An 8,166-nucleotide genomic window follows, 5' to 3' on the forward strand; every position below is an offset into this window, starting at 1 on the left:
CAATACAGTCATCTGTCACAACACGTTAAATGTATAGATTGTAGGACCTGCCACTACAGGGCGCACTACCAAAACAATAACAATCATGTGGTTTGATGACGCTAAGAAGGAGTGCGGAATGATGGGATTTGTTGTCTTCTACCCAACCGCTGACGACCATCAATCAGGCGATATGAAAAAGATTACCACATGTTCAACAAATATATACACCCGTGTACATTCAAACACAATAATTGGGCATACATAGCAAATGCGAGTTCAACGATTTGCGCGAGTAGATTACATACAAAGTCAATGCAAAGACGTGATCAGACTATGGATCAGATGCGTCCTAGTGTGGGTCTAGAGACACGAAGTGCCACGTTTGCCGTGTATGCCCCATAATACTAATCTTGTTAATCGTTATGATAGCATACGTTTTCTGTAAAGATACGAATCAAAACAACTCACCTGTCGAGTAAAACACAAGCGAGATCGGGATCTCTTTCTAGTTGAAGTTTGTCACGAAGCTCTCTCCATCTAGAAAATGCAACACCGATATTGATCTTCGCTCTTTCTCTCCTCTTGTCCCAAACTCTTCTTGGGTCGTTTGGAATGCCCGTACGCTTACGTTTACCGAAGCTTTCCTTGTCGACAGAACCAGCGGCAGGCGGTAGACAGTAATTATGTTCCATAAATAAGTAACACAATCCACCATAAAACGTGCAAAAAGAAGTAAATAAGGAACTGCTTGAAGCAAACTAGTGGTTTGCTGGACACTACTTCCGCATTTGTCCAAGACACTGTTGTCATGTGGTTTCTACGTTAGTAAAGACGGTAACAAAGGGTAACTAACGTCATTGACAGGCGACTGCACTGCCCCGTGTCACTGTTTAGAATGGGAATTTTCTCATGATTTACAAGTAGATGAAAACATTAGAGATATTGTTAATAATCAGCTGGACATAATATATAACACTAGCCTAGTGGTTTTTGGACATTTTACTGCAAATATCTTACAAATTGTACCTTTAAAGAGCCACAAAACAGTATTTATTGTTTGAAAAAAAATATTTTTGGAAAGCTAAGACTTTGTTTCATAACTAACGTAACCTGCTCTGTCTTGTCTTTTGGCATGTTGCCAGTTTCTTCTTTGCTTCGCAATGTATTTTTTACTGTGTGAGAACATAGATATAGCAACAGTAAACAGGGGGACGGGTCTTTGTGAAGGGTCAATTAAAATGGTAGAATCTTTACAGAAGAGAACACTGATCACTAGGGGTGTAACAGTACGCAAAAATCACAGTTCGGTACGTACCTCGGTTTTAAAGTCATGGTTCGGTTAATTTTCGGTACAGTAAGGGAAAGAAATGCAAACATTAAACTGCATGTTGTTTATTACTATAAACTTTTTTTTAATTTGTTTACACTTTTTTTAAATACGTTTTAATAAAATATGTTAAATTAAAAAAAGAATAAGAAATAAAATACTGCTGCAAAGTTTTCCACTAAATAAAATACTCTCAGTCTCAAACCAATATCATATAATAAAATATAATGAAACATATAAATAAATAACTATGATTACAGTGCAGCATTACCAATCCCAGCTTGTAGGCCTGCTCATATTTAAAAAATATATATAACTTTTCCAAAGTGTAAAGTGCAGCATCAACAGTTTCAGTTTTTAGACCTGCTCAGATTTCGTTATTGCTTTGGACGGATCGGAAATTAAGAGCAAAGGTCTGTTTAAATGCCGACGGGAGCTGCATTTGAATTACAATCATTTTTTTCCTAGTTGTAGTGCACCTGTCAAACATAGTCTATTTTGCCATCAATACTGTTGACGGTGTCCTTTATCAGTAGGCTTTATATTTATGCTCAACATGGAGTATAGATTTTGTTGTCGTGAAGACAAGATCCTGGTCTGTCGGCGCCTCGGCGGCCTCCCTCTATCTCATCACTGTAGCAGCAGTGCGCCAGCGCCGCGTCAGGCACAATTCTGTTGTGTAAAGAAACAGAAAATGCGAAGCAGCCGTCACGCAACTGACACGCAGCAGAAACGCCACGCTCACGCCACGCAGCCAGTGTGTCACCGGCCTTAGAATCAGCTGCAGGGAGGGATTTGCGCTGAACGCGGAGACTTCTGCCACTTAATATGTTCGTTTGGAAACACGAAAATGTACCTATGTTCCGCAGACAAAATATTGCATTCGGTCATTTGGTACACACGTGCACCGTACCGAAAGCCCTGTACCGAAACGGTCCGGTACGAATACACGTACCGTTACACCCCTACTGATCACCCTAATGGTGACTTGACATACAACTTACAATAAAATGTAAGCAAAAACTTAACATAAAACAATTATTATTATTAATAATAATAATAATAATAATAATAATAATAATAATAATAATAATAATATTAATAATCATCATTAAAACAGTTAATTGTGAATAACAAATATTTATGTCATCATAACAACTCATGCTTTCATCAAAAACACAAATTATTTAAGTGCATCGTCAGACTGTTTATTTGGACCCTCATCACCAAACTTGACATTGTAGGTTTTGGTGTTTAATATTTCAACTATTAAGTTGCTCATACTAAATGGCCTCAAAATTGACTGCAGTCTAGATGATTTTCAGCAGGGGAGAGAATTATTTTTATTATATGAGTATGGTGGTGGGGGATTATCCATGCTGAGGGTTGTGATGAGCCGGTAAAGGTCCAGGCTTATTTTTAGTCCCGATTCATCCATGAACTGTTTTGACCACATGATGAGAAATACTTAACTTTTTGAAGAATAATGAAATCATGCAAATGTACATGAATACTAAAGGTGTATGGCAGATCTTTGTGTATATTTAAGTGAAGTACATTTACCGTATTGTTTGAATGAAAGTGACTTCTGAATGAAAAATTGTAATGTACTGAGTAATGAGTTCTGAATAATACAGTGTAAACATCATGTTGCATATAAAAATAAAACGTTTATTAATCTCCTCCATAAAGAATTTAGCAAACCATGAGCATTCAAAGGGGTCAAGGGATTTTCTCAGAGCTAAAATGGTGATTGAGCTAAGGCAGATTGCAATAATTTACCAACCCATGACTGAATCTGCGATTGCTATTGCACAATCCCATGCATTTTAGAAGTACGCACGTCTTTGTGTGTACATTCATTGATTTACATGCAAAGTGTTTCTTTAAGCAAGTATATGTGTTCATGTGTGAATGTTTACCAGTCTCAAGGGCCTTAAAGTGTGCTGCATAAATGTTTTTAAATTAGGTTTCTCTATGAGTGTGGGTTAGTGTTTGAGCGTGTGTTTGAGAGATGAAAGCGAGAGCAAAGGTAAATTAGAAGGGCTTGTAATATCATCATTTTCCCACAGGGCAGTTTCATCTGCTGAGGGAACCACTTAGTTCTCTCAATTCACGCTGTGCTATATGGTTTAATTTGAAGTTTAAAAATTACTTGTTACAATATTTACTTTCATTAAGATTTTTTTTTTTTTTTGCACTGGCAGAATAGTTATCTGTACATTGCATTTAACACACCAAATTACTTTTATCTGTGTAAATCTTCTATAATTTTAGATCCATGATCTGATTTTACTGAATATTACATCATGCATGTGATAAACCAAATTTCAAGGTGATATGGCATAAATAAAGGAAAAGCTGCACACAGTTGCGTTATACTATTGCAGGACTCAAAGCTTCATATCTGTGTATTGATTCATGATTTATGACCATCACCATGAGTATTTTTTTAATACTCATCACCATGAATATTTTATTTATTTATTTTTTGGTGCAGAATACTTTTATTTTTATATTTAGGATGTAGCAAATTCAGTGTGTGTGTTTAAGTGTTAGCTGCTTTTTGATATCTTTGACAGGTTTGTCAAGTTGCTGTATAAAGCAAGCGTGCTGTAAGGCAAGGTGAAGGGAACTCAAGCTCAGAGTCTCTCAGCACAGACACGGTGCTTCGACTGGTTCACGGCTGGAAAATCACACCTGAACATCATTCTCAAAGGTTTCAGTTCTGACCCAAGAAGTGACCCACTATGGTGCCCTGGAGTCTGGAGATTACATGGTTGGTTCACTCGTGGGAACGTCATATTATGTCGTTGCCACAAGATAATTTTGTCTAGGTAATGACATCCTTATGTCGTGGCCTCGAGATGCTAAGTTGACTGAATGACATCCATTTCTCGTGGCCACGACTTCTTATGTTGAGGAAACAACATGTTTTTCTCGTTGCCATGAGTTTAATGCATAAACAAACCTCCGTGACCATAGCCACCAGGGATTATTAGAGATTTATTCATTAATATTTTATTTTGAATTAAGAAATTGTTATATTATTTATTATAGAATATATTTCATTATTTAATTATTATATTAACCATATGCCTTGGCTACTGGACTTTATTAGGTGTGATAGTTAGCATTCAAATTACGTTTATCATGAGTATAATGTTACATAATGTGCATAACATAAAATAGGTCTACCAGAAAACATTATCATGCATCCTACAGTCTTGTAAGTCCATTAACTGATCGTCTTTTCCCCGTAATATTTGTACATTATTATTATTAGACTATTATTATTGGTATTTAGTACTGTTATTATATAGAATTGGTATTTTTTTGCTTCATTTTGATCTCTTTACTTAACGTTCGTAATACTTTTGTAAATAATAGCCGACTGTAAATGCTCGACATGCAAATCAAGATTTGATTATGCTGACTGGAACTTTTGTTTGAATGCATTTTAAACTTAACATATATTTCATTTTATTTCAGGTAATTAATAGACCATAAGTATAAATACTATAGTGTTTAGTTGAGGAATTAATAATTCATGTAGTTTCATTTGTAAATGAAAACATGACACACTAATTTATCATAGCAACCCGGAATTATCAGAGATGTATTCATTAATATTTTATTTTGAATTAAGAAAATATTATATTATTTATTATAATATATATATATATATATATATATATACAGAGTACAGACCAAAAGTTTGGACACACCTGCTCATTCAAAGAGTTTTCTTTATTTTCATGACCTGGCCTCCACAGTCACCGGACCTGAACCCAATCGAGATGGTTTAGGGGTGAGCTGGACCGCAGTCAGAAGGCAAAAGGGCCAACAAGTGCTAAGCATCTCTCGGGGAACTCCTTCAAGACTGTTGGAAGACCATTTCAGGTGACTACCTCTTGAAGCTCATCAAGAGAATGCCAAGAGTGTGCAAAGCAGTAATCAAAGCAAAAGGTGGCTACTTTGAAGAACCTAGAATATGACATATTTTCAGTTGTTTCACACTGTTTTGTTATGTATATAATTCCACATGTGTTAATTCATAGTTTTGATGCCTTCAGTGTGAATCTACAATTTTCATAGTCATGAAAATAAAGAAAACTCTTTGAATGAGAATATATATATAATAGAATAATAATCTTTTGTAATATAATGTTTTATAATATTATTTGTAAAGTAAATCTATTCACTGTAATTTTTGATCAATTTAATGTTGCCTTGTTTAATAAAATAATATACCATGGATGTTTTAAATTTAGAGTTGATATTCTTTATGTAATAATAATAATAATAATAATAATAATAACTGATTACATGTATATAGTGCTTTTACATTGTCAGGGGGTATCTCCTCATCCACCACCAGTGGATATGTAAATTATGGTATTTTATGTAAATTTATGTAGCAGTTTGATGCTGTCACTCTAATTAAGATTGGTTATTCATTTAACAACCCTATTTGTTTTAGTGCCTTAAAATATGCCTCTGAATTAAGTTACATAATTACATTAATATGAATTTAAATAGATATTGCCCCCTTAAATAATTTTCAAAGTAGTTAGCCTCTACTATACAGTATTAGTAGAGAGCAGTATAACTAACTTGACTGTGAGTGAACAACTACATTAAATCACAAGTAGCTTTTTGCAAAGTAACCTGAAATTAACCATGACATATTTATCTTCTGCACAAATAATATTCTATATTCCTAAAGTGGTTACAACTCCCATTACATTTCTGCTGCGGTTTCCAACCAGACTCCCTCCCTGCAACCCTTCTGGATAATGCATTCGGCAAAATGACGACAAGATCGCTCTCAACTTGGCCAAGTGTTTATGTTATCAACCACCTCAGTCCACCATCTGCTGGGACACCAGCCACACATCCCCCATAAATCCCTGTGCAGATGTGGCCATAAGGAGCAAGCTCATCCCAATCTCTCCATGTAATCCCTCTGCAGCCCATTCATACCAGAGAGAGGTTGCACAATCACCAATAGACTTGGCTTTCATCTGTTTATTTCTTTTCTTTTATTCAGGTCAATGGTGAAGCATGTTCTCACACAGTACAATCACGCTGCATGGAACATCTTATTATGGTGGGAGGATTAAATCGCACATTGTCAAATCAAGTGAAAACAAGCACAGATAACAATAATACATTCAAACCAGGTCTCGTTAGTACTTTCCCTTTTGCCAGTAACCTTTATCTTAATCGGAATTCCTGCTGTGTTTTACTCGCAGATCATTTGTTGAAGAAGATATATAGTTTTAGAATCATGCACATTTCCTGGCAGAGTAAGTCATGAATGACATTTAATGTTTGAAAGATAAGAGGGGGACACAGATTGAAACTGATAACTATCTGACCGCACGCTGCCACCGTTCACTTTGAAAAAGCTTAATCCGCATGAAGTGCTTTTTTTTTTAAAGTTTGTGCTTTATCTTGATGTGCTGGAAGCTCTTCGCTCACTAAAGCTCTGTTGACGTTACATTTAAATTAGGATGCTCTCACAATTTTATTTGGTTCGATATGACAAACTGATTTTGTATATCAGATACTTTCTGTCAAAGCATTAACATTTGGCACCTTGATTAAATATATGGATTTTTTATATATATATAATTCACGTGAATGTTCAAGTGTAAGGCAGAAGTTCTGAATTGAAAACGACAAATATGTGATACTTATTTATACAACATACTGTATACAGCAGACCCACAAAATTTTACAAAATGTCTTCAATAAATAGTCATGGATCATAAACAGTCCATAAATAAATGGATTTAAAATTAGTTAATTTAACTTTCAATATAAATGGTGAGTTAAATATTTCTTATTAATAATAATAGTGTTCTGAAATGGATCACAACATCAAAAATAAACAACCAAGGCTCACTGGAAATATGTAACTGCCTACATTCCCAAATGAATGCATCTATTCATAACATGATTCACTGCATTTTCCAGATGAAATGAACACTAGAGACAGTAAAACAACAACTTTCTTTTCTTTTCACACAAGTTATGATTATGGGACAGATTATTGAGGAATAAATGGCTTGTTTTTGCACGGTTCCTTCCACAATACTATGCAATGGCCTCAAAATACTTCTGCTATTCTGCATGATTTGTAAACTAATATGTTTTATCATATACATCACATAATTTGCTCCATTTGAATTGCTTGACTTGCTCGGTAGCTCACCTGGTATAGCATTGCATTTGCGATGCAGAGTATCCTGTAAAACACAAGTCATGACACTCCACAAAAGAGCTCAAAGCTTTGAAGCTAAAATGTCATGTTTGCTTCCGCAAATGTGTTTTCCTCACATTTGCTTTTCTTAACATTATCGGTAGGGTTTAGTTTAGGTGGTACATTCATTTCAGATGCAATGAAGCATTTTTGCGCCACTCACCTGACATCTAATTTCTATATTGCGATGTTACAAACAATGTAATAAAGCATTAGCTTATTTATGTTCAGTGTTTCAGAGAAAATTAAACTTGCTAGACAGAATATTTTGCTTTGAAACTGCTGAAAAACCTGCTACAAGCAATGCAATATCATTTTGCAACTATTTTGTACCCACAGGAATGTCATTTTCATGGTGATGTACTGTTTAATTAACCTGCATCTCCAATGGGGGAAAAATAAGAAATGGTTATAGCACTGCTTGTAGACATGTTACCTGAAAAAATTCTGTGAAATGTACCCAAAGCAACATGTTTCAGGTTTCGCAGGAATTTAGACACTCACAAATTTACAATGAGCCAAGGTTGAAAATAGAACAAGCACCCTGAGTTGCACATAATGGTTTTGTAGCATTAAAAAAGTCAAG

This window comes from Carassius carassius, chromosome 45, assembly GCF_963082965.1.
Source record: "Carassius carassius chromosome 45, fCarCar2.1, whole genome shotgun sequence".
NCBI lineage: Eukaryota > Metazoa > Chordata > Actinopteri > Cypriniformes > Cyprinidae > Carassius > Carassius carassius.